Source organism: Emys orbicularis, chromosome 21 (assembly GCF_028017835.1).
Source record: "Emys orbicularis isolate rEmyOrb1 chromosome 21, rEmyOrb1.hap1, whole genome shotgun sequence".
In the NCBI taxonomy this organism is placed as follows: Eukaryota; Metazoa; Chordata; order Testudines; family Emydidae; genus Emys; species Emys orbicularis.
In genome coordinates this window covers 18,601,854-18,624,238 of record NC_088703.1, presented here as the reverse complement: position 1 = coordinate 18,624,238, position 22,385 = coordinate 18,601,854, and positions in this window count along the sequence as shown.

The window sequence follows — 22,385 nt, the reverse complement described above, 5'->3', positions numbered from 1 at the left end:
AGAAGCCCCAGATCTCACACGAGTATCTAGAGGCCTTGACTAATGCACATAATAACCACAAAAAGAACAGGAGTACTTGTGGCACCTTAGAGACTAACAAATTTATTAGAGCATAAGCTTTCGTGGGCTACAACCCACTTCTTCGGATGCATATAGAGTGAAACATATATTGAGGAGATATATATACACACATACAGAGAGCATGAACAGGTGGGAGTTGTCTTACCAACTCTGAGAGGCCAATTAAGTAAGAGAAAAAAAACTTTTGAAGTGATAATCAAGATAGCTCAGTACAGACAGTTTGATAAGAAGCAAGTGTGAAAATACTTACAAGGGGAGATAGATTCAATGTTTGTAATGGCTCAGCCATTCCCAGTCTTTATTTAATCCTGAGTTGATTGTGTCTAGTTTGCATATCAATTCCAGCTCAGCAGTCTCTCGTTGGAGTCTGTTTTTGAAGTTTTTCTGTTTTAAGATAGCCACCCGCAGGTCTGTCAAAGAATGGCCAGACAGGTTAAAGTGTTCTCCCACTGGTTTTTGAGTATTATGATTCCTGATGTCAGATTTGTGTCCATTAATTCCTTTGCATAGAGACTGTCCGGTTTGGCCAATGTACATGGCAGAGGGGCATTGCTGGCACATGATGGCATATATCACATTGGTAGATGTGCAGGTGAACGAGCCCCTGATGGTATGGCTGATGTGATTAGGCCCTATGATGATGTCACTTGAATAGATATGTGGACAGAGTTGGCATCGGGCTTTGTTACAAGGATAGGTTCCTGGGTCAGTGTTTTTGTTCAGTGATGTGTGGTTGCTGGTGAGTATTTGCTTTAGGTTGGGGGGTTGTCTGTAAGCGAGGACAGGTCTGTCTCCCAAGATCTGTGAGAGTAAAGGATCATCTTTCAGGATAGGTTGTAGATCTCTGATGATGCGCTGGAGAGGGTGGCTATCTTAAAACAGAAAAACTTCAAAAACAGACTCCAATGAGAGACTGCTGAGCTGGAATTGATATGCAAACTAGACACAATCAACTCAGGATTAAATAAAGACTGGGAATGGCTGAGCCATTACAAACATTGAATCTATCTCCCCTTGTAAGTATTTTCACACTTGCTTCTTATCAAACTGTCTGTACTGAGCTATCTTGATTATCACTTCAAAAGTTTTTTTCCTCTTACTTAATTGGCCTCTCAGAGTTGGTAAGACAACTCCCACCTGTTCTTGCTCTCTGTATGTGTGTATATATATCTCCTCAATATATGTTTCACTCTATATGCATCCGAATAAGTGGGTTGTAGCCCACGAAAGCTTATGCTCTAATAAATTTGTTAGTCTCTAAGGTGCCACAAGTACTCCTGTTCTTTTTGCGGATACAGACTAACACGGCTGCTACTCTGAAACCTGTCATAATAACCACAGAGGATGTACCCCAAAAACACATCTGGGGTATGTCTGTGTCTAACCACCTGTGCCTGTATAAACTGGCTAAATGCACTTCCCCATGGACCCACAGATGACTAACATGTTTCACATACACAACCCCCAACAGCACAGACATTTATTGCCTGTCCCCTTGGCATCTTTGGCTCGTTTGCTCCATGTTGCAGAAGTGGGGAAACTGAGGCATGGAGCTGGGCTGTGCCTTGCTAAAGGTCACACAGCAGAGCCAGGCATAGCACCCAAGTCTCTCATTGCTCTGCCCCTGTCACAGAGCCGCGCTCTCTCCTCTAGCCCTAAGCTGAGGAGAGAACTATCTAACAAAGTGTTTGCTCATGGTCTGGTGCCACCTACATTTGCTTTGCGCTGCCTGTGATCCTGGCTATGGTGTTCAACCACTGTCGGTGTGTTTTCCCTGCAGTCTACGACCGTCCCTCCCATGGCAAGCCCTGTGTCTTCCCCTTCATCTATAGAAATTTTAAATTCTACACCTGCACCAACCTGGCGGAGGGCAGCGGGAAGTTCTGGTGTTCCAGCACAGATAATTACGACCGGGACCATCAGTGGAGCTACTGCCCTTCCTGAGACAGGTAGGACAGGGCAATGGGATTGCCTCTGTTTATAGCATCTCTATATGGACTAGGGGGGAGATCCTCCTTCTTTTGTCTACTTACACTGGGAACTCTTCCAGGCAGGGATCGTCTGCAGCACCCAGTGCAAGGGGACCCCGATCTCTGTGACTGTGTGTCTGGGTGGCGCCTGATGTGATGGGGCCCCAATATCGGTGACTCTGTCCATAGAATCATAGAATATAAGCGTCGGAAGGGAACTCAGGAGGTCATCTAATCCAACCCCCTGCTCAAAGCAGGACCAATTCCCAACTAAATCATCCCAGCCAGGGCTTTGTCAAGCCTGACCTTAAAAACCTCTAAGGAAGGAGATTCCACCATGCATCTATCACCACACACATCTATCCATCAATCCCCATACACACCCATCCATCCATTCCCATACACCTCCATCCAGCCACTCATAAATCCCTATCCACAGCCATCCATCCAACCATCCCCCAACCACCCAACTATGGAATCGTAGTGATATAAGGCTGGAAGGGACCTCAAGAGGTCATTTCATCCACCCACACACACCCCTCCCGCCCCACACTGAGGCAGGACCAAATATACCTAGACCATCCCTGACAGGTGTTTGTCCAACTTGTTCTTAAAAGCCTCCAGTGACGGGGATGCCACAACCTCCCCTAGTTAACCTGCTCCAGGGACGAACTATCCGTAGAGCTACCAAGTTTTTCCTAGTATCTAACTTAACTCTCCCTAGCTGCAAACTCAGCCAATTCCTTCTTGTCCTTCCCTTGGTGGCCGTGAAGAACAATTGTTCTCCATCCTCTTTCTAGCAACCTTTGGCATATTTGAATACTGTTATGAGGTCCCCCTCAGCCTTCTCTTCTCAAGACTCAACATGCCCAAGTTTTTCAACCTTCCTGCCTAGGTCAAGTTTTCTAAACCTCTAATCATTTTTGATTGCTCTTCTCCGGACTCCCTCCATTTTGCCCACATCTTTCTTAAAGTGCAGTACCCAAAACTGAACACTGTCCTCCAGCTGAGACTTCACTGATGCCAATTAGACCAGGACAATAACCTCCCATGTCTGACATACGACAGTCCTGTTAATACACCTCCAAATTATATTTGTCTTTTTCACAATTTCACCACACTGTCGACTCATACTCAATTTGTGCTCCACTCTAACCCTCAGATCCTTTTCTACCATCCCGCTGCCTAGCCAGTGAAGTGGCGCTGAAGATCTGTCCTCCTGTCCTTTTCAGGTGACAGCCCCAGAGCTGGGAGGAGACAGAACAATGATATTTGAAATTAAATGAAAGTTGTTAGCCCCACTCTGGACACCTCTGCTCTCCCAACAAAGATCGCTTCTGATCAACAGATGCTGGTGGCATAATCAGCCTTGAATCTAAACGCAAATGTGCTCATTTCTCTACTTGATTTTAGTATATTCAAATAAAGCATCTTTTGAAACATGGCATCTGCAAGTTCTGTGTCCAGGCAGAGGGCAATAATTGACCCATTTCCCTGGGACTCTGATGCATATTGGACACTTCCCAATGAACATGGCTTATTGGAAGGGTTATAAAGCCTCATGCTTCAGGGTTGAATATGATCACTTAGTGATCAGGAAGAGAGACAGATTACCCCACATTTCTCCAGTGCCTCCTCTGAAGATTGTCATCCTTCCATTGCCAGAGATACTGAACTAGACAGACCTTGGGTCTGGCCTGGCCAGTTTTATGTTCATGGTCAACGCATTGGAGGGAAATGACCTAAAATGCCCAGTGGAAATGGCTCTGTGTTCTTCGTGAGGTTGGGTGAAGTCCTGGCTCCATTGACATCAATGACAAAGCTCTGGTCAAGTTTTCACCTTTTATTTCTAAGGTGACAATAACACACGATCTGAGTTTTCAGCAGCGCTCAGGTCCTGTCATGAATCTTTAGGTGACTTAACTGATCATTTCCATGCTTGCGAATGGCAAGGGGGCCAGATCCCCGGCTGGCCTCAGTGGGTGTGGGTCAGTATTTAAATGATGGAGTGTTGCCAACTTGACTGCAGTAATGGAACAGCACCCATTGACACCAGCTGGGGATCTGGCCCTATTGACTCCAATGCAGCTGCAGCTGGTTTAAGTCCAAATGTTCATAGATCCCATAGATTTGAAGGCCAGAAGGGGCCATTATGATCATCTAGTCCGACCTCCTGTATAACACAGGCCAGAGAACTTCCCCGAAACAATTCCTGTCTGAGCTAGAGCAGATCTTTTAGAAAAACATTCAGGTTTGATATAAAAATCCCCAGTGATGGCGAATCCACCGTGACCCCTGGTAAATCATTCCAATGGTTAATTACCCTCCCTGGTAAAAATGTGCGACTTATTTCCAGTCTGAATTCGTTTAATTCAACTTCCGGCCATTGGATCTCGTTAGAGCTTTGTCGGCTAGACTGGCGAGTCATAGAATCATAGAATATCAGGGATGGAAGGGACCTCAGTAGGTCATCTAGTCCAACCCCCTGCTCAAAGCAGGACCAATTCCCAGCTAAATCATCCCAGCCAGGGCTTAGTCAAGCCTGACCTTAAAAACCTCTAAGGAAGGAGATTCCACCACCTCCCTAGGTAACCCATTCCAGTGCTTCACCACCCTCCTAGTGAAAGTTTTTCCTAATATCCAACCTAAACCTCCCCGACTGCAACTTGAGACCATTACTCCTTGTTCTGTCATCAGGTACCACTGAGAACAGTCTAGATCCATCCTCTTTGGGACCCCCTTTCAGGTAGTTGAAAGCAGCTATCAGATTCCCCCCCTCATTCTTCTCTTCTGCAGACTAAACAATCCCAGTTCCCTCAGCCTCTCCTTATAACTCATGTGCTCCAGCCCCCTAATCATTTTTGTGGCCCTCCTCTGGACTCTTTCCAATTTTTCCACATCCTTCTTGTAGTGTGGGGCTCAAAACTGGACACAGTACTCCAGGTGAGGCCTCACCAATGTCGAATAGAGGGGAAGGATCATGTCCCTCGATCTGCTGGCAATGTTCCTACTTATACAGCCCAAAATGCCGTTAGCCTTCTTGGCCACAAGGACACACTGTTGACTCATATCCAGCTTCTCGCCCACTGTAACCCCTAGGTCCTTTTCTGCAGAACTGCTGCCTAGCCATTCGGTCCCTAGTCTGTAGCAGTGAATGGGATTCTTCCGTCCTAAGTGCAGGACTCTGCACTTGTCCTTGTTGAACTTCATCAGATTTCTTTTGGCCCAATCCTCTAATTTGTCTAGGTCCCTCTGTATCCTATCCCTACCCTCCAGCATATCTACCACTCCTCCCAGTTTAGTGTCATCTGCAAACTTGCTGAGAGTGCAGTCCACGTCATCCTCCAGATCATTAATGAAGATATTGAACAAAACCGGCCCCAGGACCGACCCCTGGGGCACTCCACTTGAAACCGGCTGCTAACTAGACATGGAGCCGTTGATCACTACCCGTTGAGCCCGACGATCTAGCCAGCTTTCTATCCACTGTATAGTCCATTCATCCAGCCCATATTCTTTAACTTGGTGGCAAGAATATTGTGGGAGACAGTATCAAAAGCTTTGCTAAAGTCAAGGAATAACACATCCACTGCTTTCCCCTCATCCACAGAGTCATTTATCTCCTCATAGAAGGCAATTAGGTTAGTCAGGCGTGACTTGCCCTTGGTGAATCCATGCTGACTCTTCCTGATCACTTTCCTCTTCTCTAAGTGCTTCAGAATTGATTCCTTGAGGACCTGCTCCATGAGTCCATTATTTAATATTTGTTCCTCGTGTAGGTACTGATCCTTCCCCCTCTACCTCCTCTGAGTTAAAATAAACAAACTCAGCTCCTGGAGTCCAAGTTTTCCGGTCCTTTAATCATGCTTGCAGCTCTTCTCTGAGCCCTTTCCAACTTCTCAGCCTCCTACTTTGAATTCTGGCCACCAGGACTGGACACAGGACCACAGCAGCGGTCGCCCCAGGGCTAAATGCAGAGGGCATGTAACCGCTCTGCTCCTCCTTGAGATCCCCATGTTTATCCATCCCAGGATCACATTAGCCTGCTAGTTATTCTCAGTGGTCAGCGTGGTGGTCTTGGCCCAGGGTGGGGCAGGGAATATGCCAGGAAGGGCCTTGAAAGTGAAGACCAAGTAAGTCTGATGTGCTAGAGAAGAGGCAACCAGTGGAGGGATTCAAAATTGAGGGAGAGGGGTGATCTCTTTGCTTGAACTGGCATCCTGGGTGCTGAAAACCAGGGCTGAAATGTCTGGAGGTGGTCACGAAAACACCAGCCAAACCCAGAGGCCACATCTGGCCATGCTGATGCCAGGCCCAATGTAGAGTCTAGAAGCAGACTCAAAACTCCCTCCCCTTGGGGGAAGACGTGCACCTTGGCTGCCTCATTAAAGGTGGGTAACTGAAGCGAATTCCACCGGGGCTTGTTAAAAAGGAAGCGCGAAGTGGCTCTGCTGGGCATCGATAATGGTCGTGCCCGGGGGATTACGAGGAGACGCATGCAGCAGATAGACAACAATTAAATTAATTGGAAAAAAGTGGTTGAGAGTGAGGCGAAGGTGGTTTGATTTGTTTTCGGGTGACGCTGCAATATCCCGGTCAGTGTGGGAGTTGGGTGGCACTGTGTCACAGACGGGTCAGGGCTGGGGTAAGACCACGTTCCATGAGTTTTTTGGGCTTTTTTGCAGCAAAAATTTCCTTCGGTGCCTATGTTTCTTCCTCCGGGCCTGCGCTTTGCAGCCCCCCGCACCAGGAGGCCTGTCTCCAAGAGCTATTCACTGCCTTGCGGGGCCCAATGCGGTGGGCGTGTGCAAAGGCCACCCACTGGCTTGGGAATCTCGGGCAAGTTCGTGCAAGGAGGGGCTCCCATAAAACTCTCCCACAGTGCAACTCGCCGCAGGGCATTTTGGGAAGGGTTTGCAATGCCTCATGGGACCAAAACATTGTTGCAGGGGAGAATTGGGAACATGGGAGTTCTCCAACCTCTGGGCTCATAGTTATGAGAGAGCCGCTGCCTGGTCTACACTAGGAGGTTATATCGAATTTAGCAGCGTTAAATCGAATTAACTCTGCACCCGTCCACACAATGAAGCTATTTAGTTCAACATAGAGGTCTCTTAAATTCGACTTCTGTACTCCTCCCCAACGAGGGGAGTAGCGCTAAATTCGACATGGCCATGTCGAATTAGGGTAGGTATGGATGGAAATCAACGCTAATAGCTCCGGGAGCTATCCCACAGTGCACCACTCTGTTGACGCTCTGGACAGCAGTCCGAGCTCGGATGCTCTGACCAGCCACACAGGAAAAGCCCCGGGAAAATTTGAATTCCTTTTCCTGTCTGGCCAGTTTGAATCTCATTTCCTGTTTGGACATCGTGGCGAGCTCAGCAGCACTGGCAACGATGCAGAGCTCTCCAGCAGAGATGGCCGCGCAATCCCAGAATAGAAAGAGGGCCCCAGCATGGACTGATCGGGAAGTCTTGGATCTCATCGCTGTGTGGAGCGATGAGTCCGTGCTTTCCGAGCTGCGCTCCAAAAGACGGAATGCAAAGATCTATGAGAAGATCTCTAAAGCCATGGCAGAGAGAGGATACAGCCGGGATGCAACGCAGTGCCGCATGAAAATCAAGGAGCTGAGACAAGGGTACCAGAAGACCAAAGAGGCAAACGGACGCTCCGGATCCCAGCCCCAGACATGCCATTTCTACGAGGCACTGCATTCCATCCTAGGTGCGGCCGCCACCACTACCCCACCACTGACCGTGGACTCTGAGGATGGGATATTGTCGACGGCCGCTTCCTTGGAGATGTTCGCGGACGGGGAAGATGAGGAAGGAGATGAGGAGGACGAGGCAGTCGACAGCGCTTACAACGCTGATTTCCCAGACAGCCAGGATCTCTTCATCACCCTCACAGAGATCCCCTACCAACCGTCCCCAGGCGTTAACCGTGACCCAGAATCAGGGGAAGGATCAGTCGGTAAGTGTTTTAAACATGTAAACATTTATTTTGAACAGAACATTAATATTAACAGTGGGTTTTTCATGATTACTTTGCCCTAGGCGCTTAACGTTTTAGTCCTTGGCAGTGCAACTACTGCAAAAAAATCTAACAATGTCCGGTTTATCATGATTGGTTTGCCCTAGGCGCTCTACTGTTTAGTCCTTGCCAGTGCAGCTACAGTAAAATTCGGTCTATATGTCCGGGGATAGAGCTGAAATCCTCATGGGACATCTCCATGAAGCTCTCCTGGAGGTAATTGGAAAGCCTTTGCATGAGGTTCCTTGGGAGAGCGGCCTTATTGTGTCCTCCGTAGTAGGAAACGTTTCCGCGCCAGGCTAGCAGCAAGTACTCTGGGATCATTGCCTTGCAGAGCATGGCGGCATACGGCCCTGGTTTTTGCTGGCTTTCACGCAGCATGCGGTCTTTCTCGGTCTCAGAAATCCTCATCAGAGTGATGTCGCTCATGGTGACCTGCTTAGAATTAGGGGAATGTTACTATTGGGACTGCTTGCCTGTTCCTTTACAGAACTGTAACCGGCGGTTTACAGCCATGCGGTGGAGGCGGGAGAGGGGCAGCATACAGGGATCTTTCCCGGGGACAGCCGCGAGGGGGTGGGACAGGGGCAGAGTTCCTGCTTGCCGGATTGCCGGCAGCAGGAACTGGCCAACGCTAGGAGCATTGCTTTGAACGTGAAAGGAGGGCAGTGCTATTATTAAAGTTTTAAGCAGCCACAAGTCCACGGCTTACCATGTCAGCCTGCTACCCAAATTCCGCTGTCCTGCCCCGCTTGTCTGATCTCCACTGCAAGACCCCAGGCACTGAATGCGAAGGCCGAAAATTCGACCTTGTCCTGAGTGCGCATGTGATAGGTGCTGTGCATGGTCTTGTTCACAGAGAGAGACTGTTCTTTGTTCACAAAAAAATTTATCTTTCTGAGGAATTCACTCCCTTTTTCCCATCCCACAGCTGCAACTGTCTCCCGACCTACCCTGGCATCACACTCCCAGAGGCTGGCGCAGATTAGGCGTAGAAAGAAAAGGACACAGGACGACATGTTCTCAGAACTTATGGGCTGCTCCCGAGCCGAGGCAGCCCAGCAGACCCAGTGGAGGGAGAACATGTCCCAAATCCATCAATCACACATTGAACGGGAGGAGAGGTGGCGGCAGGAAGACCAGCAGGCGACTCAAAGGCTGCTTGGACTAATGAGGTAGCAAACGGACACGCTCCGGCACCTTGTGGATGTTTTGCAGGACCGGAGGCAGGAGGACAGAGCCCCGCTGCAGTCTATCTGTAACCGCCCTCCCCCGCCACAAAGTCCCATACCCCCCTCACCCAAAGTCCCAAGAAGGAGGGGCGGCAGAGTCCGTGAAAATGTCACTCCACCCCTGCAGACTGCTCAAGTAGCAGAAGGCTGTCATTCCCCAAAATTTGATAAGTCCTTTCCTTCCTGCCTCACCCAAGCCCCTGTCCCAGTTTCATCCCCTAACTGTGTAGTTGCTAATAAAAAATACGTTTCTGTTAATTACTGTTTCCATCATGTTCTTTTAGAGGAGAGTGTGTTTGAAGGGGAGGAAGGGGGTTGGTAATTGGACAGGACAGTCACCTTTACCAGGGTACAGACACAGGGGGAGGTTCAGCAGCAGGTCACACACACATTGCAGTCACTAGGCACCCTGGTCAGTCTGGGAGGTGGTTTTCATGTTCTGTGTGGGGGAGGGGCTATGTGACTTTGTGGCGGGGGAGGGCGGTTAGAGATCTTATGCAGCGGTCCTTGTCCTGGATCACAGAGCCACGCAGCAGGGGATCTGTAACCGTCCTCCCCCTGCCACAAAGTCACATACCCCCCACACACAGAGTCCCGAACAGGAGGGGTGGCAGGCTCCGTTGAAACAACCAGTCCACCAGTGCGGACCACTCTAGGAGCAGGAGCCTGTCATTCCTCGAGTTTAGAAGCGTCCTTTGCATCACTACACTACACCCGCTCCCCACCACAGTCTGCGTCCCAGGTTCAACTCTTTACCGTGAAAACAGTAATAAAGAAAACGGTGTTCATTAACAAATTTCCAGTGATTTTATTTTTAAACGTGTGTTGGAAGGGGGGTGAACGGGGTGAACGGGGTATGTAACTGGAGAGGATAGTGAACATTCACTGGGTAAAGAAATGGGGGCAGGTTCAGCTTCTCTTTAAACAAACTTAATAGTCACAGGTTACCCTGCTCACTCAGGAACCTAGCTTTCAAAGCCTCCCGGATGCACAGCGCGTCCCGCTGGGCTCTTCTAATCGCATGGCTGTCTGGCTGGGCGTAATCAGCAGCCAGGCTATTTGCCTCAACCTCCCACCCCGCCATAAAGGTCTCCCCCTTGCTCTCACAGAGATTGTGGAGCACACAGCAAGCCGCAATAACAATGGGGATATTGGTTTCGCTGAGATCAGAGCGAGTCAGTAAGCTTCTCCATCTCCCCTTGAGACATCCAAAAGCACACTCCACCACCATTCTGCACTTGCTCAGCCGGTAGTTGAAGACTTCTTTTTCACTGTCCAGGGCACCTGTATAGGGCTTCATGAGCCAGGGCATTAGCGGGTAGGCTGGGTCCCCGAGGATCACTATAGGCATCGCCACATCCCCAACAGTTATTTTGTGGTCCAGGAAGTAAATACCTTCCTGCAGCCGTCTAAACAGACCAGAGTTCCTGAAACCACGAGCATCATGAACCTTGCCCGGCCATCCGACGTTGATGTTTGTAAAATGTCCCCTATGGTCCACCAGTGCTTGCAGCACCATTGAAAAGTAGCCCTTTCGGTTAATGTACTGGCTGGCCTGGTGCTCCGGTCCCAGGATAGGGATGTGAGTTCCATCTATAGCCCCACCGCAGTTTGGGAATCCCATCGCGTCAAAGCCATCTATGATGACCTCCACGTTTCCCAGGGTCACTACCTTTGAGAGCAGTAGCTCAACGATTGCGTTGGCTACTTGCATCACAACAACCCCCACGATAGATTTGCCGACGCCAAAGTGGTTCACGATTGACCGGTAGCTGTCTGGCGTTGCAAGCTTCCAGAGGGCTATGGCCACTCGCTTCTGGACAGTCAGGGCTGCTCGCATCCGGGTGTCCTTGCGCTTCAGGGCAGGGGACAGCAACTCACAAAGTTCCAGGAAAGTTCCCTTACGCATGCAAAAGTTTCGCAGCCACTGTGATTCATCCCAGACCTGCAGCACTATGCGGTCCCACCAGTCCGTGCTTGTTTCCTGGGCCCAGAATCGCCGTTCCACAGCATCAACATGACCCATTGCCACCATGATGTCCATGGCGCGGGGTCCCGTGCTTTGTGACAGGTCTGTGCCACTCTCAGACTTCAGGTCCTCACCGCGCTGCCGTAGCCTCCTCGCCCGATTTCTCAGCATCTGCCTCTGGAAAAGGTGGATGATAAGGTGCGAGGTGTTGACAACGGCCATAACTGCAGCGATGGTCACAGTGGGCTCCATGCTCGCAGTTCTGTGGCGTCCGCGCTGTCACTCACCAGAAAAGAGTGTGAACTGATTGCCCGCCAGCGCTTTCAGGGAAGGAGGGCGGGAGTGACGGTTGGATGACGACAGTTACCCAAAAGCACCCTCGACACATTTTTTTCCCCAGCAGGCATTGGGGGCTCGACCCAGAATTCCAATGGGCAGCGGGAACTGTGGGATAGCTGCCCACAGTGCACCGCTTCCAATATCGACGCTTGCCCCGTTAGTGTGGACTCACAAAGTCGAATTACTGTCCTTTGTAATATCGATTCCACATATTCGATTTAAGTGAAATCGAACTACTCTCGTAATGTAGACATACCCTTAGGCAGCTCCCCGCCTAGTGTGTTGGCTCTGGCCGTTCTTATTCTCTGGCGCCTTTCTCCCTGCATTCATTGTGCAGCCACCTAGGCGCGGTGCTCGGGCTTTGTGAATCGCACCGCGTTCCTGTGATCTTCGAGGACCCACAGCGTAGGTCCTGCAATGCTCAGCACTGCAACAGTTAAATCCCTCTGTACCTCCAGACCTATAGTGCCTAGCCCTTAATCCAGCCCTGGGCATGGGCCTAGAGTGCCTGCGGAGTCGGAGACTATGAAGTAAGAGGGGACCATTGTGATCATCTACTCTGACCTCCTGTGTGACACAGGCTTTAGAACGTCCCTGTATTAATTCCCGTTTGACCGAGAGCCGATCGTTTAGAAAAATGGCCCGTCAAGCTTTCAAATGACCAGTGATAGAGAATTCCTCCGCCCAGCACTTTGTAAAGTGTTCTGATGTTTAATTACCCTCGCTGTTATTAATTTACACCTTATTGCCAGCGTGAATTTGTCTAGCTTCAACTTCCAGCCACTGGATCACGCTGCCTGGCGTGGCCTCGGCTGATCCGGCCCCGGGCTGTCCCCCAAGGCCACGAGGGGCTCAGCAAGAGGAAGATGCTGTCACCGTGGTTTATGGTCCAGTCCACGGATGTCCTGGTGAGGCCAGGGGCTGCGCGGCATGTGAACGCCCACGTGTGGAGCAGATCCCAGCAGCCCGCGGCGTACACTGTCCCGCAGCACAGTCTGAGCCAGGGCAGGTGGGAGCGACGCCCTCAGACCCCGCACCCTGCTCCCACCAGGGCTGGAGGTGGGGAAAAGGGAGCAGAGCGGAGGGGTGAGGCGGACCGAGCCGTGCCCAAAGGAGGGGCAGAGTGGAGGGGGTGGGCACTGGAGTGGAGAGCGGAGTTGGGGGGAACCCGATGCCCGGCGGTCTGAGCGGACGTATCAAGCAGCTGAAGGCACCCTGACCCCCAGAAATATTCCACGCCTGTCCGATTGCAGCCAGCAGGAGGCAGCGGGCTCACACCCACGCCCCTCGGCCTAACAAATTCTTCATTCTCCTGCATGTGTTTGGTGCTCAGAATAAATTCCTTGTCAGCCTCTGGAGGTGGGACCCTCCTGCGCCCAGCCTTGTAGCAGCTCACTGATTGGCCGTCTCATGTGCTCGTTGCCCGACTGCTCGGTAGTTTCACCCTTTTGGTTTTATCCATGTATTGGTTTATTTACTACCCCCTGCTGGGGAGAATCAGACCAGTTTCCCCCCACTCCATCCCACCCTGCCCCCGGATGGGTTCAATTCACTCAGAGCGAGTCCAGAGCTGGAAAATAAGGCCAGGTGCTGCTGAACGGTAGCCGTGAGTTGATGCACAGTTGTGGATAACAACGCCCGTCTCCGTAGGGTGAGCGCTGTAAAAACCAGCATGGCAACAGTCCGGGCCCCGAAGTGCCTGCAATCTGAAGTAGACACTGGGAGCTATTGGTTGCCTGCTTCCTCCTAGCACAGGGCATTTATTCCTCAGGTGATCAGCGGAATTACACTGATAGCACCTTTTGGGCTCTTCTGCTTTTACAGGAGATTTGGGATGAGGGTTAGCAGTAGAGGAATGGTTTTGGGTAAGAGAATGTTTAGGCTCCCATCCCCCCTTCTCTCTTCCCAGGGGAAAAGTGGGATACTCCCTTCCCACCAGTTTTAACCCGCTCTTTCTGTGGCCTCCCCTTAATAGATTCCTGATTCTGCTGTTCAAAAGCATCAGCTAAAAAAGCCACCTCATTCACAGACTTTACATTTTTGTCCCATAGACACTGCTTTACATCAGCCTTACATATGCTTAGGAAATGCTCTTGAGCAACAAGATCCAACATCCCCTCAAAACTTGCCACCTCTTTACCCCTCAACCATTTTCCCAACAAATCTTTCATTTTGTTTACATATTCCCCATTACTCATCCCAATATCCCTCTTAATATTCCTAAATTTAACTCTATATATTTCAGGGGTAATCTGAAAACTTCGCAAAACAGTGTCTTTAAATTTACAATAGTCTAAAGCATCTTCAATAGGCATTCCATTGATACATTTTGAGCTTTACCAGTTAATTTCGCAATCAGGGTAGGAACTCTCTTATCAGGGATTTCATGTATTACACACAGCCTCTTGAAGGTAATCAGATATTCAGTAATATCATCCTCTTCACGGTATGCAGGACATAAGTGTTTCCATTTGTGGATTTTTGGAGTGATGGGAGTCATTGGGGTCAGGGGGTTCTGGTTCTGCTTGTCTAGCAGGTCCAGCTGGTGTTTTCTCTCTCACACACTTCCTCTTTCTTCTCTCTCTCTCTCTTTTTCTTCCATGGCCCTTCTCTGTGCAGCCTCCTCTCTGGCTGATCTTTTTCTTTTTCTTCTCTCTCTCTCTTTTTCCTTTATCTCCAGTTCTTTCAGTTGCAGTAATCTCTGGTGCTCCCTTTCCTTTTCTGCAACCTAAAAAGCTCCAACTTTGCAATCACTACACTGCTTTCACTCATTTTCCTGCTTTCCTGTTCTTACTTCCCTTTCCCGAAATAAACAAACAGAAAATAACAAAACTGTGACCTCCTCCTGACTGTTAGCCACTGCACTTAAGACTCACTTAAAATCACAAATACCAGTGTTTAAAGTGTGAACTCCAGTTGGAGTAACGAGCTGCACATACACCCTGCTCGCTGTGCCGCTGTGACGTTCCCCTCTGGTGTTATCTGGACCGACCGGTGATCTGCTAGGTCACTCCAATCCTTGACTCTGGGAGCCAACCTTACCCTGCTCTGCTGTGAGAACCCCCACTCCCGGGCTGTTCACACACAGCCTCTGGCATGTAAGCTGCTTGGATTGTGCAACCAAATGACACTAGCCAATATCTCCGGTCTCAGCCCTGGTCTACACTATGAGGTTAGGTTGAATTTAACTGCATTAGGCTGATTTTATAAGCAATGAGGCTACACAACCAACCCCGTTCTGTCGACCTAAAGGGCTCTTAACATCAACTGCTATACTCCTCCCCGGCGAGAGGAGTAGCACTAAAATCGACCTTGCTGGGTCGAATTTGGGGTAGTGCAGACGCAGCATTGTGTAATTCGATGGAATTGGCCTCCAGGAGCTATCCCAGAGTGCTCCAATGTGACCACTCTGGACAGCACTTTCAACTCCGATGCACTAGCCAGGTACACAGGAAAAGCCCCGGGAACTTTTGAATTTCATTTCCTGTTTGGTCAGCGTGGCGAGCTCCGCAGCACAGGTGACCATGCAGTCCCAGAATCGCAAACGAGCTCCAGCATGGGCCAAAAGGGAGACACTGGATCTGATTGCTGTATGGAGAGAAGAATCTGTGCAGGCAGAACTCCGATCCAGCAGAAGAAATGCTGATATACATGTCGAAATCTCACAGGGCATGGTGGACAGAGGCTACAACAGGAACACACAGCAATGCCGCTTGAAAGTTAAGGAGCTCAGGCAAGCCTACCAAAAGACAAAGGAGGCAAACGGTTGCTCCAGGTCATAGTCCCAGACTATGATCAGCTGCATGGCATTCTAGGGGGGGACACTACCACTACCCCACCACTGTCTGTGGACATCTGCCAGGGGGGAGTCTCACACAACAGGGAGCAGGATTTTGTGGAAGAGGAAGAGGAGGAGGAGGAGAATGCATAGCAGGCAAGCGGAGAATCTGTTCTCCCCGGCAGCCAGGACCTTTTCATCACCCTGGAGCCAATACCCTCCTAAGGCGGGTTCCCAGACCCTGAAGCCAGAGAAGGCACCTCTGGTGAGTGCACATTTATAACGACACTACCGGGGTTAAAAACAATTGTGTTTAATGTTTGATTTGCCCTGAACAATTGGGATGCATTTGCAGCCAGTACAGCTACTGGAAAAGTCTGTTAACATGTCTGGAGATGGAGCGGGAATCCTCCAGGGACATCTCGATGAAGCTCTCCTGGAGGTACTCTGAAAGCCTTTCCAGAAGATTTCTTGGGAGGGCTGCCTTATTTCATCCTCCATGGTAGGACACTTTACCATGCCAAGCCAGAAGCAAGTAGTCTGGAATCATTGCACCACAAAGCATGGCAGCGAATGGTCCTGGGTTTTGGTCGCATTCATGCAACATTCAGTCTTTATCTTTCTGTGTCAGCCTTAGGAGAGTGATATCATTCATGGTCACCTGATTGAAATAGGGGAATTTTTGTAAGGGAACAGTAATGCCCTCTGTTTGGTGATCCCCGGCACATTAGACCCCGGTCATGCTGGGCTGTTTGCGCTTGGCTAAAAGGGATCATCCCGGAGAATAGCCACTCGGGGGGGGGGAAGAGGGGGAGAGGGGTGTGCTGCACATCCACCCCAAAACTGCAGCCCCTCCTTTTAAACAGCAAATCCAACCGGCATTGGTTGCTATGGGAAAGGAGGGTGCTGCAATTTGAAACCATTCCCACATGTTATGAACGCGGAAGAAGCCAACCCCGCGTACTCTTTGGCTTACCATGGCTGCTTGGAAACCGAATCCTGTTGCCCAGCCATTTGTGATGTGTCACCATACCGGCAGGTGCTCAATATAAAAGGCAAAATGCGACCTTGTACCTAAACCACGTGCTGTCTGCTGTGAATTGCTTGATTCACTGTGAAAGAGTCTCCCTTTTGTTCTCAGAAATGTATCTTCTTAAATTCTACTCTCCCTTCCCCCCCCCTGCAGCTGCAAATGTTTCTATGCTCCCCGTATCAACTCCGTCCCTGAGGTTATTGCAGATTAGAAGGCAAAAAAACACACTTGAGACGACATGTTTTCAGAGCTCATGCAGTCCTCCCGCATTGATAGGGCCCAGCTGAATGCATGGAGGCATTTGGTGGCAGAGGCCAGGAAAGCATACAGTGAGTGGGAGCGGAACACGCAGCAGGCAATGCTGAGACTAATGGGGGAGCAAACGGACATGATCAGGCATCTGGTGGAGCTGCAGGAAAAGCAACTATAGTACAGATCCCCGCTGCATCCATTGTGTAACCGCCTGCCCTCCTCCCCAAGTTCCATATCCTCCTCACCCAGATGTCCCAGAACGTGGGGGGGGGGGCCCTCTGGGCACCCAGCCACTCAACTCCAGAGGATGGCCCAAGCAACAGAAGGCTGTCATTCAAACAGCTTTGATTTGTAGTGTGGCTACAATAAGCAATGTGGCCTTGTCCTTCCCTCATCCCCCACCCCACCTGGGCTACCTTTTACTGGTCAGCATTGTCAGTGATCTCAAGTTTTTTTAAATAAATAAAGAATGCATGGATTCAAAACAATAGAGACTTTATTTCCTTTGCCACCTGTGGTGGAAGTGGGGAGGGGGATTGGCTTACAGGGAAGTACATTTACCAAAGGGGGCAATTTTGCATCAAGGACAAACAAACACAACTGTCACACCGTAGCCTGATCAATCATGAAACTCTTTTTCAAAGCCTCTCTGATGCCCTGCTGTGCTCTTCTAATTGACCTCGTGTCTGGCTTTTCAAAATCTGCTGCCAGGCGATTTGTCTCAACCTCCCACCCCACCATAAATGTCTCCCCCTTACTCTCACAGATATTGTGGCGCACACAGCAAGCAGAAATAACAATGGGAATATTGCTCTCGCTGAGGTCTAACCTACTCAGCAAACAGCGCCAGCACCCTTTTAAATGTCCAAAGGCACATTCTACCACCATTCTGCACTTGCTCAGCCTATAGTTGAACTGCTCCTTACTGCTGTCCAGGCTGCCTGTGTACGGCTTCATGAGCCATGGGATCAAGGGGTAGGCTGGGTCTCCAAGGATAACTATTGGCATTTCAACATCCCCAATGGTAATTTTCTGGTCTGGGAAGAAAGTCCCTTCTTGCAGCTTTTCGAACAGCCCAGCGTTCTGAAAGATGCGAGCGTCATGCACCTTTCCCAACCACCCCACGCTGATGTTGGTGAAACGGCCCTTGTGATCCACCAGTGCTTGCAACACCATTGAGAAGTACCACTTGTGGTTTATGTACTGTTTGGCAAGGTGGTCTGGTGCCAAGATAAGGATATGTGTTCCATCTATCACCCCACCATAGTTAGGGAACCCCATTGCAGCAAAGCCATCCACTATGACCTGCACATTTCAACTATATTTGCCTTTTTCCAATTGTCTGGGGCCTCCCCCGATCGCCACGAGTTTTCAAAGCCAATGGCTCTGCAATCACATCAGCCAACTCCCTCAGCAGCCTTGGATGCATTAGATTTGGACCCATGGACTTGTGCATGTCCAGCTTTTCTAAATAGTCCTTAACCTGTTCTTTCACCACTGAGGGTTGCTCACCTCATTTGCATCAAAGATGGAACAAGGAGGCATCTCTATTAGCATACAGAATGGAGAACAGAAATTCCAAGGCAAGAACCGCACTGAACTCTGGGACCAGGAAAGCAGGGAAGCACTGCATGATGGGGGATCTCTGCTCCAGATGTTAATGAACCCACACCTGCCCACCCCCAGCTCAGTAATTATCAGGCCAAATCTAGTAATAAATCCTCTATTTGTATCCAAAATACTGAAGCTGCCTAATTGCATTGTGAGCTCCCTTGAAGGAACACCGCCCATAGCCAGGAACGATCAGTTCTTGCTTGAAGGGGAAGAATCCAGTAGATGACTGGGGAATGTCTCATATCGCAAACATCAGGTACAGTAGAAGGGTATCCCAGTCTTTTCCATCTTGGGCCACTACCTTTCGGATCATGCTTTTGAGAGTGTGGTTAAATCGCTCGACCAGACCATCTGGTCATGCCAGCTGCTTCCGGAAGCAGCATGGGGCCAGGGCAGGCAGGGAGCCTGCCTTAGCCCCGCTGCACCGCGGACCGGGATCCACCTGAGGTAAGCGCCCCACACCCCCTCCCACACCCTAACCCCCTGATCCAGCCCTCAGACCACTCCCAGAGACTGCACCCCAAACCCCCTCCCACACCCCAACACCGTACCCTGGTTCTGAGCCCCCTCCTGCACCCAAACTCCCTCCCAGAGCCCACACCCTCTCCTGCACCCCAACCCCCTGCCCCAGCCCAATGAAAGTGAGTGGGGGTGGGGGATGGAGGGAGCTGGGTGGGGCTTGGGAAGGGAGGGGCAGGGAGCAGGGCAAGAGTGTTTGGGTTTGTGTGATTAGACAGTTGGCATCCCTTGTGTCACCTGCCCCATCCCCCTTCCATCCTCAGCCCCCATCCCCTTCCTGTCTCCTGTCCCATCCCACCCTTCCCCCATCCCAGCTTATTCCCCTTCCCCAAGAAAAGACTTTTCTGGGTTGTCTCAGGTGTTTGGTTTCTAACAAGGGTTTTAGGTGAGAATAAGCTGTTCACAGTGATGGGGCCTCCCAGGCCTGGCCCCACTGACCCCATGGGGAGGGTGCTGGCTCCTGCCAGGCCTGGCCCAGCTCTGGGGTGAGGGGCCCAGCCCCACTGACCCCATGGGAGCAGTGCTGGCTCCTAGCAGGTCTGGTTTTGGGTGGATCTGCCCTTTTTGTAAGGGGACTATTGGCCCCTTACTAACCGCAGTGCAGTTTTTGGTTTTGTAGCTCCCAGTACCAAGGGGAAGGGTCGATAGGAAATCAGGACCCTGAGTGTGACAATCCCCAGGGGCAATGGGGAGAGGCCAATGCTCCAGGTCAGCCTGATTGACAGGGCAGGCAGGCTAATGAGGGAGTCAGGAGGCAGGGAGGTCCTGTCCTCCATGTGAGCTGGTGGAGCCACCTGGGCCAGAACAGGGCAGAGCTACGGAGAGAAGGAGCCTGTGCTGGGCTGAGCTGGGAGCAGGGCCGCACCAGCCAGGGAGAACCAGAGAAGCAGGCCAGGGAGCAGATCTGTGCTGGGAGGAAAGCTGCAGCACTGCTGGGGCTGCAGCAGTCCAGAGCTGGGTGCAGGGAGCAGCTGGGGAGAGCGCGGGGGGACACGAGCAGAGGGCCCAGTGCAGGGAGACTCCCCCAGCCAAGAGACCTTGCAGGCCGGACTAGCACAGCATTATGCCAGAGAACTCTGCCTATGTGCCAAATATTGTTGTAGGTGAGACATGAGGTTCTGTATTAAAACAGTCTTGCTGATTGGTCAGTGTTCGAGGCTGGGAGTCGGGACTCTTGAGTTCTCTAACTAGCAGTGATACTTGATTCACTTTGTGCGTGACTGTAAGCAATTCACTTGACCTCTTGGTGTTTCACTCTTACCAGGTGTACAATGTGGGGGGGAGAGGGACTCAGGGGGACAGCGCCACATGGGAGGGCAGGGGGAATAGTCTCACCCTACCACAGAAGAGGAGCAGGGTGGTGGGGTTGGAGTTCCGGCCTCTGGGAACCCCCCCCCCCGCCCCAATTGGTCAGGGCCCATGGCCACAGGCCCCTTCAGACCACGGTAATCCAAACACATCCATCTTGCCATGAGTTTAAAATGTGCATCAATAAAGCACACGTTGATTTTTGTTCAAGTCTTTTATTTACACCTTTAGCCACTTGGGCCTTCTTTTTTTCCAGCAGGTACATTTCTAAAAGGGAATGTTAAAAAGTGATGACCATTATTTATTGTGCTGCTTATAAATTTAGCCTGCAAAATAAAAAGTACCTTTTTATCACATAACTTGTTTTGGTTTGGGTTTTACTTCTGCAAGAGAACCAAATCAGGAAAGTATAAGGTCTACAAATTACACAAAACTAAAGGTTCTACAGTGCCCTGTGACACTACACGCCATTCTTCATAGTGGTATGATTATGATATAATTCTGACATCATTATGTAGCATCTTGTACAAGATGTCTTGTCAGGTGTCTACATAGAATAATAGAATATCCGGGTTGGAAGGGACCTCAGGAGGTCCTCTAGTCCAACCCCATACTCAAAGCAGGACCAACCCCAACTAAATCATCCCAGCCAGAGCTTTGTCAAGCCTGACCTTAAAAACCTCTAAGGAAGGAGATTCCACCACCTCCCTAGGTAACCCATTCTAGTGAAAAAGTTTTTCCTAATATCCAACTTAAAATTCCCCCACTGCATCTTGAGACCATTATTCCTTGTTCTGTCATCTGCTACCACTGAGAACAGTCTAGATCCATCCTCTTTGGAACCCCCTTTCAGGTAGTTGAAAGCAGCTATCAAATCCCCCCTCATTCTCCTCTTCTGCAGACTAAATAATCCCAGTTCCCTCAGCCTCTCCTCATAACTCATGTGTTCCAGCCCCCTAATCATTTTTGTTGCCCTCCGCTGGACTCTCCAATTTTTCCACATCTTTCTTGTAGTGTGGGGCCCAAAATTGGACACAGTACTCCAGATGAGGCCTCAACTATGTTGAATAGAGGGGAATGATCACGTCCCTCGATCTGCTGGCAATGCTCCTACTTATACAGCCCAAAATGCCGTTAGCCTTCTTGGCAACAAGGGCACACTGTTGACTCATATCCAACTTCTTGTCCACTGTGACCCCTAGGTCCTATGCTGCAGAACTGCTGCCTAGCCATTCGGTCCCTAGTCTGTAGGAGTGCATGGGATTCTTCCTTCCCAAGTGCAGGACTCTGCACTTGTCCTTGTTGAACCTCATCACGTTTCTTTTGGCCCAATCCTCTAATTTGTCTAGGTCCCTCTGTATCCTATCCCTACCCTCCAGCGTATCTACCACTTCTCACAGTTTAGTGTCATCGACAAACTTGCTGAGGGTGCAATCCACACCATCCTCCAGATCATTAATAAAGATATTGAACAAAACCGGCCCCAGGACCGACCCTTGGGGCACTCCGCTTGATACCAGCTGCCAACTAGACATGGAGCCATTGATGACTACCCGTTGAGCCCAACGATCTAGCCAGCTTTCTATCCACCTTATAGTCCATGTAGACACACCTGGGTGACACCCAGTAGGCGAGATGCTTCCAGTCTAGACAGCTGGTTGTGAAGGGCCTATTCAAGGTAACGGTTCATTAGGGGAAACAATAGGCCTTTGAAGAAGCTTATACCGCACCTGGTGAGCCTTCCTGAAAATGCTCCAGACAGCCTATGGATAATGGCTGCTATGACATGCAAGGGCATTTGACCAGCCCACATGACACTAAACTCCATTTTGGTACCCGTATTTTTCCACAAACTGGATTGGGAACTGAGTTTGGAACAAAGGGTTCCTGCCATATGGAAAATCTATGGAAGGCTGGATGTGACATCATCTCAGGGCCTCACTCCCCACACAAAAGAACTCCTGGAAACACCTGAGGACCAAAGACTGAACTGGGGGAAGTGCTGGTCGCAGGCTAAAGGGATTTCTAGCCTGTGTATGAAAACTTCGTGGACTGCTTGTATCATTAGTCAGGGTGAGAAACTGCTAATTCAAATCCTATTGATCTAGTATCTTAAGATTAATTGGCATTTTTTGTTTGTTTGGTTTTTTGCTAGATAATCTGCCTTGATCTGTTTGCTATCACTTAAAATCTATTTTTCTATAGTTAATAAACTTGTTTTATGTTTTCTCTTTATCAATGTGTTTTGAATGAA